Genomic DNA, 19,706 nt, shown 5'->3' with positions numbered 1-19,706 from the left:
CAATTTCGGGAACACCAGGGAACCCGTGAAACACCCTCTGTGGGACTGGGAAGCCGTGCTTCTTTTTATCCGCCTGTGCAGTTTGGGAAACATTCTCTCGCAGGTCATCAATCAAGATCAGAGTCTTCTTGTCAAGCGGGCTTATCCACAAATGCACAGAATGTTATTCGTTTACAGAAGTTTGGAAACGCAACAACCCCAATGGACTCTTTACGCTTCTGGGTGTTTCCACATTCCGGCTTAGTTCAAGCAAACAAGCTGCTGAGCGGTTCTCACTTGGTGTCGTTCAAAATGTCTCAACAGTTGCTATGGGTATATCAATGATATTTCGTAGGCTCAACAAACTATATAAAAGAGTACCTAATTCTTTAGAATTGTATCAAAAAAATTTAAGCCGTTTGCAAATTCATTCTTTCTGCCGGTTGACCTTCAGCCTACTGACGTCATCACTTGTACACTCACACCCATAAAGTGATGACGTTGTCCTGTCCTTGACTGACCTTAGCAAGTGTGAAAACCATGAGAAAATATTGCTTAATTTTCTTGTCAATGTGATGCAAACCTGTACAAAATAGCCTTTATTCGTTAGAAGAGGTGACAAATTGCAATATGTGCAAGCTGGCGACATTTGAACAATGGTAAACACCGCCTAACTCATACGAAGTCCCTAAGGTTATGCTCTGCCCAACGTTTTTCTAGCTCGTTAGGCGTGAACGTTTCTAAGGCCCCAAACACAAGAGGCGAGCCCAACGAAGCACGTCTGTCCGTACAGAAATGCTAGCTGATGATGGGCTAACAGCCATTCTTCCCCTCAGAAGTGGTGTTGCCTTGACACGGATTCTTTCAATGAGCTGTACTCTCTCACGGCACCCTTTAGACTACCTGGCCCATATCGCTATACGACACCTTCTTCCTTTACCAATTAATGTGTTCACCGGCGTATGTGGTAATTATATAAAAACCAGAGCCGACAGGTGGGTGAAAGAGCATGATTTAATTTGCTGTGAGCCCTGAGAGTTAGGGTTGCCGGGAGGCTCTTTGATGTAGCAGGTCGTCACCAGAAGATTTCTTTTTTTCTTTTTTGCAAGAGCGGCATCGTGGAGGTCTTCAACAGGTGTGTGTTTTCAGCCAACGGTGCGATGTAGGTCACAGATAGCAAAACTTCAGGGAGTGGGGAGCTCTCGATCTCCGGTTACAGAGTATAGAAGTTAAGTACACACACCGCCTGTCTGAATGGACACTTGAAACAATCACAGAGCAGCAGCTTGAAGCCGTTCCGTGGTGCAGAGCTGTGTTTCACGGCTCTCTGGTCAACTGGGTCACCGGCAAAACAGTACACCGGACAGTTGGACATCGGAAACAAACATGTCAGACTCGGGATTAACAAAGGAGTCAAGTTTGCTACTTCAGTAAGGATTACGACTGTCTGGCTCAAACGCTAAGCTTCTTTAGTTCTGCCATGTAGGTCGCAAGGGGCCAGATTCCACTTCATTTCATCTTGCTGCAGGCAGTATCATCCGTAGGCAATGTAGATAAAAAGGACAAGCATAAAACATTACATATTGAGAATACAACGCATCATATTCTGATGGTTTTTAACCATAGGACACGTCTTTGCTATGCTACTGCACATATGAACAATGGAGCATCCACAAACAGCCACACGCACATGCCTGGTTGTCGCTGAGATCCTCGCTGCAACGTTTGATTGTCGCTTATTCATAGATAATCGAGGTTAAACATTTTTCTTTAAAACTGCTATCTCTTGTACCGCAGTAGCAACAACAGCGGGTGTGGGCCTGTGATTTATGAAAGGCAATTAGAATCTAGCTGAGAGGACGATGAATACTAATGTTGATAGATGTTGGCCTTAGGTGACATCTTGACAAAAACCAGAGAGGTCCCCAAATGAGAGCTCCTTTTCGCCTCCGTAATCCCAGTCGGGAAGAGTTGGCCTGTATCTAACTGGTATGAATTACAGACGAGAGAACACGCAGAATGGTGAGCACACCTTTTCAAGCTGATAACATCTCGCTGGCGAACCGTATGTGAGTTTTCTCTCGCCGTGGGCTAAAAATTGAAAAACAGCGTGTTAGAAACGCATTGCTGGCTGCATTTTTCGCCCTGATAACAGATGACAAATGACAAAACGCACTCATATCTACAAAGCAGAGGTGTGACGAGTCATACTCCAACCTGGCAACAATTTCCCTCACGGGGCGGTATAAGGGACCCACCACTGAGATGAAAAGTATGAAAAAACGTTCTCTTGTTAGAATAAAATCAAACATGTAATATTTTGAAAGAAGGAAATCTCATATTTTCAGCCGGTGTTTCCTCTCAGATTAAGGCTATGTAATGACTAAAAATGTCATGGCTACTTTCTTCATTGTACCTGACCGGAACGGAAAATGGTTATAGTTCAGGATAACGGTATGGTTTATGACGATTGAAACTGTTTTTTTCTTAATTGATTGATTGGTTGATTGGTTGGTTGGTTAGTGGTTTATTGCTTGGTTGGTTGGTTGGTTGGTTGGTTGAATTATTGATTGTTCATTTGTTCTCTTTCCTGCTTGTAATATTATTTCTTTGTACACATATATGTATGGATGTAATGTCTAACCAGGCTCACATCGGAAACGGAAAAGACACCGGCAGTCATCGTGGCTACAGAAAAAAAGGGCTAAATGAATATTACTCGAAGCACGAGTATATTTTTCTTACATGCACCTATTAAGAAATGTGTAGCACGGGTATACAAATGTGTTTTTATTTCATGTGTCTATTCTTGACATTCCTTGTATTTGCATGTATTTTTTCCATTCTGCCTTTTGGTACGAAATGGGTCTCGTTAGCTACTAGTGTACGTGTAGAATTCATTTTTCAACATAACATTGAAGACAAACACAGTGCTTAATTGTGCCTATTATCCATCCATATAATGGCATGGGTTCTTAGAACTGTCCCTTCTTTACGGATAAACTCGACACGTCAATGCTATTGATGTAAAACAATTTGCTCTACCGTCACCATTGTCGTTTATCAGCTCATCTTCATTCTGTGCAAAGGTCTTTGACTAAATATCTCCTTGGATCTCCTAGTGACTCGAGATGTAGTTCATCCCTAAAGAAGGCGGATGAAGCCAACACTCTTCTCCAAACACCTACCATTACAAATTCTACAGCTCTGGTTGACTTAACCTGCTCGACTCTGCATATCATCCACCGGCTCTGTTCTGTATATAGAGGATCGTGTTGTGAGCCGGTTTGATGTCTGACTTAAGGAGTGATTGATTGAGCACAATACACCTGCCCATTATCCCACCTGTAGAGGAAGGATGAAGCTCGCGAAGTTCAAGACTAAGGGTCGTGTAGGAACTACAAACTGACAGGATCTTAACATTCACCTCTGGTGGAAGCTGCCGCCTCTGGAGGACTCTGGGAAATTGCTTCCCAAATAAGGATTCCGTTAGATCGGATGTGAGCACTAATTGGTCTGATTGCTTTTGAATTTTGAGCTCACCGACTTTAACCGACACGGTGGAAATCATGGCCGGACGAAACTGCGCCGCGTGCATCTCATAACAAAAACTGAAGTTCCTGTGGACGGTGAACTTTCACGTTTGCAACAAAACGACATCGATTTAGCACTTTTAACCCAGTATGAATGGCATGATAAAAAAATCGTCTGGATTTTAGTTTAGATCTTTTATATTCACAAATATCAGCCTAATAATTCTAAGTAACATGGCTGTTGATTTAAAAGTATGTTTAGCGGCAAGGCACTGGACTAAGTTGACGTGAAAATAAGAACTTTACAAAATGAGTGTCTTCTCCTGGAACTGGTACAGATCTCATTAATAACATCGGCAACACGCTTTCTACCGTAAATAATGTTTCTAACATACAGCTGTAATTAGAATGGATGAATGGCATCATTAAACTACAGAAAAACAAATTGTTGTCTCCGGGGACGATGTATCTCATAAAAGGGATTTATTTGTATACATATTAATTGTTGCAACAAATGTGTTCGTTCGTTGCACCGGAAGATACCTATCTTTCAACATAACTTCTGGAGAAGTTAAACAAATCATCAATTATGCAGAAATGCTTCTAGTATGTGTGGGTGAAGAAGCTGTTAATTCCAAACGCACCGTTTGAGTTTCCTTTGTTCATCAGCAAAACTATGTGGATTGTCTTGTCCTGATGGTATTGCATTATGTTTCCTTGCATTGAACTGTGTTGCAGTGACAATAGACTGTTTGATCCTAAAGAAGACAAGGTTGTTTCATGGTACACGACATCGTTTCACACAAGAAGATATAGATTACACATTCATCTGGCCCAGGAATAAAGTTAATGGTGAGAATAACTGAAAGTTTGATAAACGTTGTTGCAAAAATGCATAATGTTGTGTTTCTTTTCTTTCAGTTGATTGATTTGATTGATTTACAGTAGACAGTTCTGCAGGCGACTTGTAGAGTTGTCGGCAGCTGGTCGTCTTTTGTCTGGAGTTTGCCGCAAGACATATCAGCTCAAACAATCCTTGTATTAATTACATCGACAGAATAAATAAAATGTCTATTACATTTCCCTGGCTCATTGCAGTACAAATACATCAAACTGTATCATTGCATGTCTTTATTCGTCTTTGTATTCTGTGAATTTCATAATATTATATAAATATATCAAAGAATGTCTAGAACCAGTTCTGGAAGTCTAGAAGCAATACGCCCGACTCAACATGTTGATTTATTCATATACTTGTACGTAGGTTAATTCATTTGTACCCACTTGTTTATTTGAATGTTCAGTGGTAGAATACCTTACGAAAGTCGCTGTACTCTTGTGGCGTCAATAAAGATTTCATGTATAGAACAATGCATCACACTGTAACTTTATTATATTTCATTGCATTGTAAGATTGTATGCCATCAAATTGAATTTAAGTATATCTAACGTAATGTAATGGAAATTGCACCAGGCTCAACCACATGGTTGTTCAGTGAAGTACATTATTTCGATATGTGAACTGGAGTTGCTATCCGCGTTTGCCATTGGTGGCACGTCCGCATATACCTGTTGATTGTACACTAACAACCTCAACGCCATAGACGGCAGAACTGATTCCACTGGACAAGAACGATCACAATTGAGAATGTTAAAAGGTATAAAAGGTACTGGAAAATAGCACTAGAATGTCACAGAGAACAGTTTTATCCAATGTTGACGTTAACGTTTTGTGATAGCTATGCTACAGTCCCTTTCACGATTCGTATATCTACCCTTAAATCTTTCACTGTAAAAGAATCTTGACAACCATTTCAACGCAAAAAATACCCAGCACATTGGAGGTATACAGTTTGATATAGAAAGTAGTGTGTTGTTATTAGAGCTGTCTTATTGTAGAAAACATTTTTAATAAAACTGTATGTTTACAAACCATTGAAGGAGTGAGTGCAAACAAATCAAACTCGTTTAATCAAGAGTTGAATTATCTTTGACAGCCTTTATTACATGGACAGCGCTGGTCGAGCCTCATTCATTCACACCTTTGACCTCGGGTATGTCATATTCCGGTCACGTTTGACGGGACAACGGCTTCATGTGCTCGCTATGCAAGTCCACCGGCGCCCGTACACCCTGCCAAGTCTGCCCGGTGTCCAAGAACATCGACAAATCAGACATATGAATAACAGTCACTGTATACATTTATACTATAGTTACACGTTTATCTCTTAGGGACAAGTATAACACGTAATGCATATTTGGGATTGTTTGGTCTTTAGATAAATACCTTTTTTTATAGACGGTCTCGTCTTTTCAACGGATTTATGTCTATTCTCTGTGGGTATGGAACCTATAATTACTAGCTCGTAAAGCAATGGGACGTATTTATGTATCATCATAGGTGTGGTTATTTTTTAGGTCCGTTCAGCAATGAATTATATGACGACAAAGGATATGACCACTGAGTAATGATTTTATAGCTAGTTAATCTTGCAGAATAAAGGAAGGATGTACTTATGTTTATGGAATAGTGAAATTGCAGAGTGGGGTTAATTATCTAAATGACAATTTTTCCTGAATGTGCTCTCTATTTGAGTCCTTTTTTGAAGAAAAAAAAATATGTAAAACTATGTAAAAGCGCTCGTGCTTTGACACTTCACAGAGTAGAAATGTCCTGAGGTTAGGTAAAATGTCTCAATTTCTTAAGTGAATCTGCTCGCATTGTGTACCGTGTATACGTTAGGGAAAAACAAAACATACAAACTGTATTGTATGTAAAACAATATAAAACGGTGTAAAACTGGAGCAAAATGTTCTGAGTTTTGGTAAAACGTCTCAATTTTCTAAGCGAATCCGTTCGCATTGTGTACCGTGTATACGTTAGTGAAAAACAAAACATACAAATTGTATTGTATTTAGCATGTTCGTGAAAGTAGCTTTACTCCAACGCTGTGTGAGACCCACGTCTTGCTGCACATTAGCTGTATCTTGGGGATTAAAGAGTTAAGAACGTTTGTAAACAGAGAATAACCTCCCGCTTCCTTCTCTGTCAGAGGTCGGACGCTCTCCAGGACTTACCACAGCTAATCATGGCTTACTGTGAGACCGTGTCCAGAACTGGGGCTTCCTACAGTTGAATCAGCTGTGTTTCAGTCAATACTACACCGGTGTTGTCTCCAACAGCTTGGGAGCCAGTCAGGGACAGGACAGGCCAGGTCGTCGGCTACAGGGATGGTATGCCCCCGAGGAAACTTTGTCTGACCCCCGGTAACCGAAGGAAATTTTCATTGAGTGGCGTAACAGTCTTGAAGCCAAAGAGCTGGCCTGTGTAGGCAATGGATAGCGTTCAGGTTGTAGCAAGCAAACAACGCTTACTATGGTGGGCGTATGCATCTGTTTGACGATGTTTGTCACCCTACAAGTTTAGAAGATATTGTTCCTAATGGTGTAAGCTTTTGATTAAACCAAGCAACAACCAAAATTTATATAGCTACGTGTGGTCACCATTGCCTTTGTATAATTTTCTGTAATAAACTTCCTTGCTGTGTCGATAGAAATATTGCTATCGGCAGTGCGTTTGTTGCGGCGTGTTGTGTTGTGCCGTGTTGTATCATTTATTAGAGAATGCTCACAGTAACAAAGGTTGATGTTGTTACACACCTATCTTTGTGTCCATCGGAAGCAGCGATCAGAAATACTAGTACTTGATAACATCGCCGGAAACGCCAGGATCACCGTTTGTAGTAAAACCCTGATTGCCATCGATAGTTACCACTGATAATATCACTAACTTTTGTTCCGAGTAGTTTTATGAGTTCAGGTGGCCTCCAACCACAACCTTGGGTGTCTCGACGGGTCCGAGATGACTCAGTTCCTTTGTTTGTTGTGATTTTAAAAAAACATTTATGTTCAACCTTCCGTTGCTTCAATTCTACTACCCCCATCTGTGTTCTATCTCAAGTTACATGTCCATAATTCTTCTCAACCCTAGACACATTTTAATACAAGGGGTAATTATCAAGACAAAGAAGAAACATCTGTAGTATGTACGGACACGTCCACAGGTGGTTAAAGTTTATGTCCTGCCTTTTTCGTCTACTAGCAAACTGGGCACAGTGCGCTCGAAAGAGGCCACATAGGACTTGAACCCGCGACATCAAGTCCAGTTTGTTAGTATCGAGTTTCAAAACGACGTCTACTCAGTTAATCTATATACCCTCTGTTAGAGATATTTATAGTTATTTCTATCGTGCTTTGAACTAACTACTACCAACCAATACAAAACAATCAAGGATTGGGAAGCAAAGTATTTTAATCCAAACATTTAGATAACATGTCATTTCTGGTTGTATGAATGTCGTAGACTCTTTGTTTCTGTGATTTGTTCATATCTAAGACTACCATCGTAGAGCGCATTTGGGCAGGTGAAAGACACAAACAAAATGAGAGAGTCACTAACATCCATGAAGCATAACTGTTACGATAATATCTGATCTTACAATAATCCATCGTATTCACAAATCCTTTATTTCACGTCGTATCTACTGATATCAAGATTTTGAATACTTTACAATTTCTCATTTCGATATTGATAGAGTTACAAATTTACAATGATTGTGTGCGAATTCAAAGAATTTTAGAGAGGCATATTCTATATTTGTATTTGTTTTAGTAGAAGGGAAGATGTTTCAGCATGGTAGTACCTCGTGCCTGGTTAGATGCCATCCGCTAGACCCACTCAACTAGAAATGATGAACGCCCGAACACAGTGGCTCCAGCGCCCTACCGAAAGAAAAATGGCAATCGTCATTAAAACATGTCAGGCAGAGTAGAATGGATCAGACGTAATGTGCGAACATTTGGCGTTTCGACAAGCCAAAATTCATTATCGGAAACGAGACGCCAATTCATCTTCCCAGCTGCAAGCACAGCACAGCTTCTAAAAAGCCTTGCGAAGAAAAAAGAATTGCGACTTTTGACATGAGTTGGATAATCGAGCGATTGAGTGTGGAATTCTGATTCGAGCGCATTTGGCCGCCAGAAATGCTTATATGTCACCCTATACATGACAAAGTGACAATTTTGAAAATGACAAATTCGTATAGAGTCAATTCCACATTACCGAGAGGGTGTTTGTTGCCTTTTGTTCTAACATTTACAAAACCTTTGTTACAATCTATGTGAGATAAGTAACTGTTAAGAACAACTTCCAACATTTATTTGATGTTTTAAATATTTTCTGCTGTGTTCCAACAGGTTAAACAAATTTCCAACATTGAACACATTATTTGTATTAGTTTCTAAACTGTTGCAACATAGATTGATCATTGTTTGAACATGTTCCAACATTCTACAAATATGATATAACTGGGTCAGTGGGCTGGGAACAGGGCAATTCACACATGCCTTCAAAGTATAGGGGATTAGGCCTAGGTGCCATGCATAGACACCTAAAGACAAAAGAGTTGCCAGTGTCCAGACGTGAAATCTAAAAATATACAGAGGCAGACAATAGAGCGTGATTAGCACCTACTTTTATTGGGGCAATAATCCAAATCTACCATTTTGAGAATGATGCAAAATGTTGGAACATGTTCCAACAGTAGAACAATCACACAGATGTTTGAAAACTGTTCTAAATAAAGACATATTTGTGCAAATACTTTCATAATATTTCCAAAATATATAGATGAGTTCAAACATGTTCAAACTTTCATTTCTAATTGTTTGAACGGTCTGGAATTATTTTGACTGAAATAGTCTTTTCTCTAAAATTGTTCAAACTTATTAGCAATATCATCTGAAAACCCTCTCGGTGACATGGAATTGACTCTACTAATGATGAGTCTGGTTAATTTCAAATGGCGGTTTTGCTTTGAAACCACCGGCTTGTGAACAACAACTTCTAATGTATAGAGACATTCTATAGGACGGACCGTAACCAAAAACACTTGTTGAAGAGCGAGAGGGCAATGCTCTCTTGTAGTGACAAATGATGGCGACTTTGCGAACAACGTCGGTTACAACACCATTCACAATAGAAAATCTATACACAATGAATACTGGGAGTCAATCCTTGTAGTAAATCTGCCGTGGTTGGCGCGGTAATTGCCCGGCTGCATGTACCAACAGCTAATCCGTCAGGAATTAATGATGTCAATTATTACATCCTACTCCACCGTCTTAACTCAAACGTTCGTGTTGCCTTTACCGATCAACATGACAATTTTATCACGGTTACACCGCACTAAAATATCATCATTGTCCCGGGGACGCATTAGCACTAGAACAATGCAGCCGCATACCCCACCTAGTGCCAAGTGCCCCCCGATTTTGTTTGGATATGAACGCCGTTATCAAGAATTTCTGGAGGACTTTAACCTGTCTTGTTATTGAATTAACAACAATACTTCACAAATACCCTTGTCGCTAAGGATTAGGGAAGGTCTCTGCAGGTGTAGGGGGTGGTCTTCTCATTTATTATGCGAAGAACGTGCAGGTAGGGTGACAGGGATATTGGCGGCGCGAGTCCACAAAGCTGGGCCAAACAGGTGCTTGCTAATCATTCCGCCTTGTAACTACTTCTTTCAGACAAAACAAACGCAGCGTAAATAACAACACAACTATCTAACAAAGCAGATCTAAGCCTATAGTCTTCTATTGCCTCTTGTTGTCAAATCTATCCCACATGCGGCTGAGATTTGGCGAAACAAATAGCTCAAGAAGACGATAAGAATTTGACCTAATCAAACATCAAACAGAATAAATACGGATATATCTATACAATTATAAGGGTATCACTACATAACAATGAATACAACGAATTTTGTCAGCGACAAATAAGTTACCATATAAGTTAATGTTTTAGAAAAGAAGGAAAAGTACCTTAATTACCACATTAGTTTATTAGAAGCTGTTTACTCATAATTGCAAGCAAGGTTCTGTTAATCGTCTTAGCGGTAGTAATTAATGAATTGCGTTGTTTGTAGCCGCATACATTTTACATGACTAAACTTTGAAACTTAGTCTTTAATCCCATACCACTTGAATGACAAAAGAATGCTTGTCAGACTTTTGTGTGCCGAATATAATTTTGTCAGTTGTGATCAAAGGAAGGTGTAAATTACACCGAATGGCAGCTCAGAAAAAGTACATTACGTTAAACATAAAGTGCGTAATCTAATCAGGCGAAGGCGGGCTGCGCGCTCGTTTATTGGTTGTTCTGAAATGTACATTCTTCTCACATCAAAGGCAGAATTCGACGCAAATCTTACTGGAATCTACATCCATATGCAAACCCGTCTCTCGCCAACAAAAGGACGGTATAAATGGACAATTTGTCCTTGGGGTTACGATATAATTGAGTTTCACGGAATGGACACTGCAAATTGAAACCCAACATCAAAGCAAAGCTACTAATAAATGTGCGATAAAGTGAATTCCATCACTGAGTGCGAGTCGACCAGCAAATATCTTCAACGAAATACCTCTACATCGACAAGTGAAGTATTTCATTTACACTAGCGAAACCTTGCGCTCAGGTCTTGTCAACTATTTCATAATGTAGGATTAACCTACAAAGATATAATGACACAGAACAAGTTACCTTGCAAGTAAACTCTGGTATTACATTAATATTGGAACAGGAACTGACATTTTGGGATTTCGGTGACTGATCGGAGCTGCTTTCGCAGTCGAAATGTTTGAAAAACAAATATATTTTCCAATAAACATCACGTCAAATAAGCTGCTAAGACTTATGTGTATAGTTACCGCTTCTGTAAGCTTCTTTATGAGGGGAAGTATGAATAAATGAGTTTGTTTCTTAAACATATAGTTACAACCCGACGTGACGCGCCCCCCTCCCCCTTAAAAACGATTTCCACGTTTCCATAATTTTTCCCGCCAGTTTGGACACCTGGTGAGCCTTATAGCACGACAATTATTACTGTTGACTACCGTAAAATTTATCTAAATAAAATACCATCTTTTACCTACACTAGCATCACTCAGATAGTTTAAATTACCTTCAGGAAAAACAAACTTTTTCTAATTCTAACACTTCTACGTCTCTTTCGTTCGCGTGTATGTATTGTAATCTATGCTAACCTTTTCTAACCTCTAATTGAAAAGCTAGAAGTCTCTTTCACAATGACATCTTTTCTCAGTGCCCCTTGAAGTTTTTAATCTCGTTAGCCGAGCTTGAATGAACGTGTTTAACAAACAGACTACGGGACAACAGAGATAAATCTCCATTCCCGTCACACAGTTAAATCGTGTACAGTATTTGGGATCTGCCACCAAGATGCCAATGTTGTATTGTAAATGCAGAAATGTTCGCGGTGGTTTTATGTTCGCGGTTTTCGGGCCGACCGTTTCACCGCGAACTTAAAAACACCGCGAACATTTTTGTCCAGTACTGTAGCAGTATGTGACTATAGCGCTATCGCAAACTTAAAAACCACCGCAACACCTCATTTTTGCCTTTGCGAGATAAAAAACACGCGAACTTGAATGCATTTACAGTACTTAATCAACAAAACCCATCTCTTCGAACTATCTGAATTAGAAGTTAACTATTTATAGCATTTATCTAGTTTTCTTGCAATTTGATGGACGCAATTTTCAGGGGGAGTTTCTATGTGTGTTCTTGTAGTTAGTACACAACAAATTATAGCCAGTTTCTGTTGTTGGTGTTATGCAAAAAGTTCGCGGTATGAAGTTGGTGTGTTGTCTTGTTATGTATGTATCTATTTTTTTACATTCATGAATTCATTCATTCATTCATCTATTCATTCGTTATTTCGTTCATTTGTGAATGAGTTCTACACAGCTATGAGTAATACAGTTCCAGTCCCAAGGTTACCGACATGGCTTGATTATTCTTCTAACACCTCATTTTTTTGTATTTTCTGCATAAACATTTGAACTGTAGGTTTCTCCAAAATTTTCTATTTATTATCCTAGAAAACATTTTCCAATTACGCTGTTTACATTTATTTTATATTGAAGGGTTTAAGTATAGCGCAATGAAGAACTGGATGACCATTGCACTGTCGGCATGCCTCGAATCTTTGTATGCGAATGCAGTGCTAACATCAGTTTCAGGAACTATCTATAGACTTTTTGCCGAACTTTTACTAAAACAATGATAGTAGATTTCCCTTCTTTCAGTCACTGCTGCAGGCATCAAGAATTGATTGATTACCAAAAATTATATACTTTCTCATTGTTTTATCATTTGCAAACAATTCTTCGCAAGAATTCAACGTTTGTTTGTCAAAAGAGATCCTAAAATGCGATTCATTTATATTGTTGTTTTCTAGCACGCTAAAACTGTTGATAATACAAAGGAGATTTAACGTAACCTAGCCTAGAAATAGCTGAAGACAACATGCACGGACAGTACAGACTCCCCCTAGACTCACATGCAAATTGCTACAAAGCCCTGCTGTGACAGAAGGCCTGTCGCCCAGCCTAACTCTGTAACCACCCCTCACAAATAAGGGTGACCAAACAATCTAAATTCAATGCCTGTATTTAATAACAAAAAAGCAGGCGGATTTCATTTAACGTTGCTATGGTATTGTCTGTTCCGTGATCCTAATTCCTTTAGAAACCAGACGTTTTCCTTGAACCCCTCCTTTCTGTGGTTTCCTAGCATCAGAGTAACTTCATAATAAGACGAAATGAATAAGGACTTGCTTGGTTTGTTTAGCGGCTACATGTGGCGAACTGAATGATCACGTTGCCAACAAAACACACCTCGGTATGCCAAGATCCGTCCAACTCTTTTGGACAACCGCCAGATAAAAAAAGAAGTAGACGATTTAGGTAGATTTTAACTGACTCCCAACAACTACGTGTGTTCAGAGATAGCGCGACACTTAGCTTACACAACTACAAATAGCCATTGTGTACATCAACGGAAAATACAAACACGAACAAAGTGCGGGCAGAAATCTTATCTCAGATATTTCCAATAGTTCGTCAGACAAAGAGCATAATGAGAGATGCTCTCAATAAGCGGAATTCTATCTATGTCTCCACAAAGCGGCGATGCAGATAGGGTATAGTATCCGTAACAAAAGAAGGGATACCGCCTCTTGTTAAACAACATTGAGCAGATTTTCTGTTGCAAAAACGACAGCTTCTCGTCGCTTCTAATTGCCCGAAAAAGCGTCTAAACCACAAGAGGAAAACGTGCTTGTGTATGTATGTTAACGATCTAATCTGTTTAACTTGTAGGAGTATAATTTGCTTACACATGTGGTGAAGGAACACACTCGAGGAGGTTATAACATGTTCTGAACGTGTTCAAATATAACTGTGGATTGTAGACAAACTGTGAATGGGCACTACGATTGCTGGCGATTAGTTGGTTCTAGATTTAGTATGAGAAGTATAATTTGCTTACACATATGGTGTAGGAACACACACTTGGGGGCTATAACGTGTTCAAACATAACTGTGGATTTTAGACAAACTGTGAATGGGTTCAATAGCTGGCTTAGTTGATTCTAGACTTAGTACGAACATTTAGAGTGACCCCTAACCACATGCCCTTATACCATGGTACCTGAAAGCAAGTTGTACTCAAGTTGTAGCTTAGTTCGTCTGAATGGAAGGTTTTTGAGGGAAAATAACAACATTTCTCGTTTCACTGCTAACATGCATTTAAGAATTAAATTTAGAACTTAGCCGTGCACTATCATTTGGCTAGAAATTTAGGAATTACCGTTATATGTGGGCCTTGTACATGTATGAGATTGTCTCTCGACATTTCTAAAAAATGTCAGTGTTTTGAAAAAAGTATACCGCAAAAAAAAACGAATTGTTTTTTTTAAGTACAACAGGCATTCATTCAAGAGACGACGGGGTCATAATGTCAAACAAACCAAAGAGTTTAAAATGTTAAATGCACTGAAAAATCACATGAAAAGACATGATTTACAATCGACTTATTTACAAGACGTTAGGGGAACAGTCGTTGGGCCTTTGCAATGTGTAACAAAATAGTTATAATTACGAAGAAAGCTGTGTTGGGTTTTAGTTTTGTTCGTATTGAATATCCGGTTCTTAGCGTGGCGAGGAAAAATCAGAATGCGTCCTTGCCGTTTCTGTATATCTATTCTGGATACTGAATCAAATTTAGGTCCCAAACGCTCATAAGAGTGTTTCAATGTTATCATTTCAGGTTTATGATATAACTATAACTAACTGAAGGTTCTACAGAAATTTATAAAATGCAAAACACTTAGTTAGAGCCCCGTCACAAGCAAGAGAACGCTGAAACAAGGTTTTGTGTTTTGTTGTCACACTTTAGCCACTCAAACTTGGCGAATTTTGTATCACAAACTAGAAACTTTGTCCTATAGAACTTACTGGTCAAAAACCACACGATATCGCTAGAATGTGTGGTGATTTTGTAGGCTATTCGATGGTGTACAAATACCGTGCTGTTTATACTCTTTGTACTGTGTGTGTCCGTCGCCATTTTGTTTGTGCTGAGGAAAATCTGGGAGTCTTCAGACGGACAGATTGAGGTTGACGTCTTGACGAGAACGAACCCTGACATTTGTTAATAACCACCTGGTGCAAAAAGTATCCGTTTTGTAGTACCGGACCGAGTAACCCACAAAATAGACGGTTTGCGTACGTACCTCGGCAATTTCCTTAAGTGACAGGAAAATGGGGCACTGTTGTTTGTTCAAAATGTCAAGCGAACTCGCGAGGACAATTATCGAAATTGATGTCCTCCGAGAACACAAAAGCTGTGGTTCCATGATTCACGTACGTTCAAAACTTACAGGAACCTTTACTATATAAATACACCACTTTTAATGCTAGGAACCTGCGTTTTTAGTGGACCTGAAGTAGAAAATTCGATGTGTTTTTTATCGCCGTCGCGCCATTTTGAATTGTACTTATGTAAGCAAAAGGACGCCCGTGTTGTACTAATCGTTCTTCAACACTACAGGGCGTTCCTTGGAGTTTGGATCAATTTTATCCTGCACCATCTCAAAACGAAGTGGGCCTATTGACATGTTTTGTTCGTCTGCAACCTGATTCCGAGACGCGATATACCCCAAACAACCGAGACGAGCCGAAAAGTCGGTCACACATGCGACCCCTCCACCAATACACACCCCAACACAATACACAACCGCTTGTTTTGGCTACAAATCTCTCGATCTACAATAATCTCCCACTATGTAAAACTGTCTTCAAAGATTTTCTAAAAGATTTGACTTCCTATGACTTGTATCAAAAAAGAAAAGATTAGAAAAAAAGCTACAATTCTTACAAAATCGTTTGGTACTTTGCAGTGGTATAGTACAACATTTGAAATGCATAGACATGATGCCAAAACAGCGAACTTCTAGCAATTCCAAACGGCACGCCAAAAACTATACCTAAACGCCGCCCATAAACTACAAAACGTTTAGCGATGTAAAGTATACCACAGACTGTAAAATGAACTAAGAGTTCAGCTTGTTTCGTTTGAATGGTTTAGAAATTTGACTGCGAGGGGTACACGCGTTCGGACGAAACCAAAATGGCGGCAAGTCAACGACATACACAATATGTACATCTAAACTTTTGCTTATAAATCCACGCTTTGGTATCATTATGAATTGACTACATACTTCCTTTAGGGAAGATTTAAGCTTCTAATTACTAAATATTTTTCGAAATCAAAACGATTGTCAAACAGCTACAAAATGTACCAGTTGTAGTATATCTTTGGGAGAAAGTAGAACGTAGCCTCGCTCGGAGTCCACAAAATTATGCATCAAATGCTCTCTGATTTACATGTGCAGCGTTTAAAATCTGTAATAAGCTTGGAGTAAAATTTATGAAAGAAAGACATGGAAGCATATTTTACAGTAAGCATGCTTTAGCATCAACAACTATATCACACGCAAAAACCTTGTTATTGTTGTTGCTTTCACACAATAAAAGACTAGTCAATAAATTTTAACATTTTTGCATAAGAAGACAATTAATGTATACACATCTTCCTCAGAAAATCCCGCAAATTTCTGCATAATCATTAGATCAGGCACCAACATTCCAAGAAACTAATCTGTCTGAAATAATAGAAACCGGATCCTTCTGAGTTAACAGCAGATAAATATCTAGGATCTCAAAATGCCTTGTTGAAATGTGTATTGGTAAGGATGTGTATTGCGTTCCGATTTGACATTACCATACGCCCCTCCCTAATTTCAGATAAGACAGAAAATCCGGTTTAGACACATGGTGTCAGACGCATAAATACATAATGATGATTACAGTGGGTTGTGTATTGGGATTGGGGATGTGTATTGCGATGAAACAAATACACATGAAAAGTCTGGAATGAAAAAGAAGCATAATTCGGCCTCAAATATTGTGACTTTAAAGAAAACTCAAGCCGTGACATTGTCCTTTGATTTCATTTAAGAAAATTAGAAGCAAACTGTTAGGAAAAGAAGTTCCAATGATATGCTGTCACCACACACAAAAAATAACATGAAACTATCTGTGTACGTCGGACTTTTTCCCTTTAATATGTAGTATTTCAAGGATTGGATATCATAGTTTTACAGCAGTAGTAACACTTTTTCTCTCACATTTTCCATCCATACCCGCATTGCTCTGGCTATTAAGGTTTAGACTAAATTGCATCATGCATGCATATAAACAGAATATTCTGAACAGATTTTCACTGAAAATTGTTGTCAACAAAACAGGCTAAATATCAAACAAACGACCAATTGAAACAGAAACAAATTTCTACATTATTTCATGAAATATTAGCTGCAGAAAGTCACAAGAAAGGCTCAGTATTGTGATAGTTGTTACTCACAAAACAAGAACGTTATTTTTGTCCTTTGTTTCCAAATAGATCGGTTTCACCGACTACAGAGGTATAGTATATAACACCCTTTCAACGTAAACATGTACTCCTTTGTTGTTAGGAAAACGGCGAACATTGTTTTCTTTTTATTGATAAAACAGTACGACTCATGAATGTGATCAAGCACTTGTGGCATCACAATACCTTCGTTGGAAAGAAATAACGATAAAATACTCACGCCATTGGCACAGAGCGTCGACATCGGCGCCATCTTGAAGTCACAATTTTTTAGTCTAACGGCAAACCATATTTCTGCTGCCCATTTTTCAATCTTCGCTACAATCATATATCTACTGACAACTTACAAACCATCACGTGCTATTTTACCAGAAATTGGAAGAGAGATGACAGCAAATTTGAGGAACAGAATAAAGATTTTCGTTCCGCCATTTTTGTGGCTGCCTCTCGGTCGACTGTCTCACTTGAAAACAGGGGATTAGAAAGTAATCCATTTTCAAATACCACGTGACTTGGATGACCCCTGACCTCACCGTTAGATGTGTAGTTGAACGACATTGTTACAAACCCACTTTTCGTTTTTATTTGTTGCTGATTCTGTATGAATTGCAAAGATAGAAAAAAACAGCCTTTTGGTTGAAAATTTCAAATCCACCACTGCCTGATTCCTATTTGTTATACAAATTCAACAGGCACACATACAATATGTATACATCGTATTCTATCATTGCAATTACTAAAAATGCTGTTTGTTGCTTTTTTATGCTTCGTTTCAACTCATATTTCAAGCCTTAACTTCTTTTCGAAGGCATACAAAGAAAAGATAATTTCATTTTTTCTCTCAAATAAAAAGAAAAATGTTCAGCTAATGTTCCTGTCTTCTTCGTGAGCTGCTCCATAACCATTTGTTCATCTTTAGCGAGAAATCCTTTGAGACATATTCTGATAATAAAGTCTTGATATATATTGATATTTCCTGGTCGGGTGGCCCAGAAAACGACGACGTAAATGCAGACCGGATGGCCTACATATTTCTAAAATTAGCCGCTCTTATTGACAGGTGGGTGATGTCTCCACGTAGTGCAATAAACACGGCTTGACCTTAATTAGTTTCTGCTTCCCGGTGCCGTCATCACGTATTAAAATCATTCGGATCAATGATGAGTCCCTATGGGGTCTTGGCAAAACGCTGACTTTTGCCGAAGGAGGAAAAGTACTTCGATTCTAACGTCCATTTTCTTTTGAAAAGTTGTGTTATGATTGTGACTTTGTATTTCACTGATATGTTTCTTAGCACTCGTTGTACGTAATGTTATAACGTTAACTGTCATAATTTGTCCACATTTCAAGAAGACGGCAAATCTAAAGAGATATGATAATGCACTATCAGTAATCCCCGAGGTATGGACACTTCAAATATCCAGGTGTTCAAGACATTCTTGAGAAGGCCTCGATAACTACGTTTCTTTCTTTCTTTTTTTTTAAATATAGAGGTCTTAGGGAACCCAGCGGAATCTTTAGAGGTGGCGTTACATCAAAAAGGACCATGAAGATGTGAAACAATAGCCTGGGTACCATCCTCCGTGGTAACCGCGGTTACCAAGCGAAGAGATTGAGCCAGTGGTTACTACGGAGGATGGTACCCAGTCTAGCAATACAAAAAAACCTGAAAGAAAGTTTCACAAAAGTGGCGAAGATAAAAAATGGAACAAAAACTAAACAAATAGCTGTAAAATGTGTAATTTCAATGGAAAGCATTATGATATTTGTACTCTCCAAGCAGAGCATGGGTTTCGGCTGGATTCTGAAGTGTTTTAGGCGTTTTTGTCGGGTTTTCTACTTTGTCATCTTTTTTTTGTATTGGGTTGGCTATACAAAAAAAAAAGATGACAAAGTAGAAAGCCCGACAAAAAAGCCTAAAAACACGTCAAAAACCAGCCGTGAAGCCATATGTTTTCTGTTAAAAGTGTACATTTCGGGAGAAAATAATAAATAAAATCCCTTTTTCGAGATAGGACCATTAACTAAAATCAACAATATGTATACAATTTTGTATGGAGGTTGTCAAAAATCACATATTTGTACCAAAATTCGGTACAATTATTTTAACACAACGCGTTTTTTTTTTCAGTAGAATTTTAGAGGGCGATATTTCCTTTACCATCTGTCCGTCCGTGAGTATGTCTGCTAGTCTGTCTGTCAGTAGTGATAGATATCGCTCATTCCGTGTTCATTTACTCCCCCCGACCCTCGCAGTGTCAGACCCAATGCTTCCAAACTATCGGCTCCAAATGCACGGGTCAGAGGTCAGACCGAAGGTGACCACCTTT

General features: G+C 39.0%; 1 long non-coding RNA gene across 1 annotated transcript; it reads right to left on the bottom strand.

Annotated features, from left to right (window-relative positions):
* Positions 1-7,806: 7,806 nt before the first annotated feature.
* On the bottom strand, positions 7,807-18,541 carry LOC136448272 (uncharacterized). The gene is made up of 2 exons (XR_010757851.1): positions 17,597-18,541; positions 7,807-8,294 (listed from the first exon to the last, which is right to left on the bottom strand). It is a non-coding gene; the product is annotated as an uncharacterized lncRNA (long non-coding RNA).
* Between the last annotated feature and the right edge of the window lie 1,165 nt (positions 18,542-19,706).

The sequence above is a fragment of the Branchiostoma lanceolatum genome, chromosome 14, assembly GCF_035083965.1.
Source record: "Branchiostoma lanceolatum isolate klBraLanc5 chromosome 14, klBraLanc5.hap2, whole genome shotgun sequence".
Taxonomy (NCBI): Eukaryota; Metazoa; Chordata; class Leptocardii; order Amphioxiformes; family Branchiostomatidae; genus Branchiostoma; species Branchiostoma lanceolatum.
This window is presented reverse-complemented; position numbering and strand designations above follow the sequence as displayed.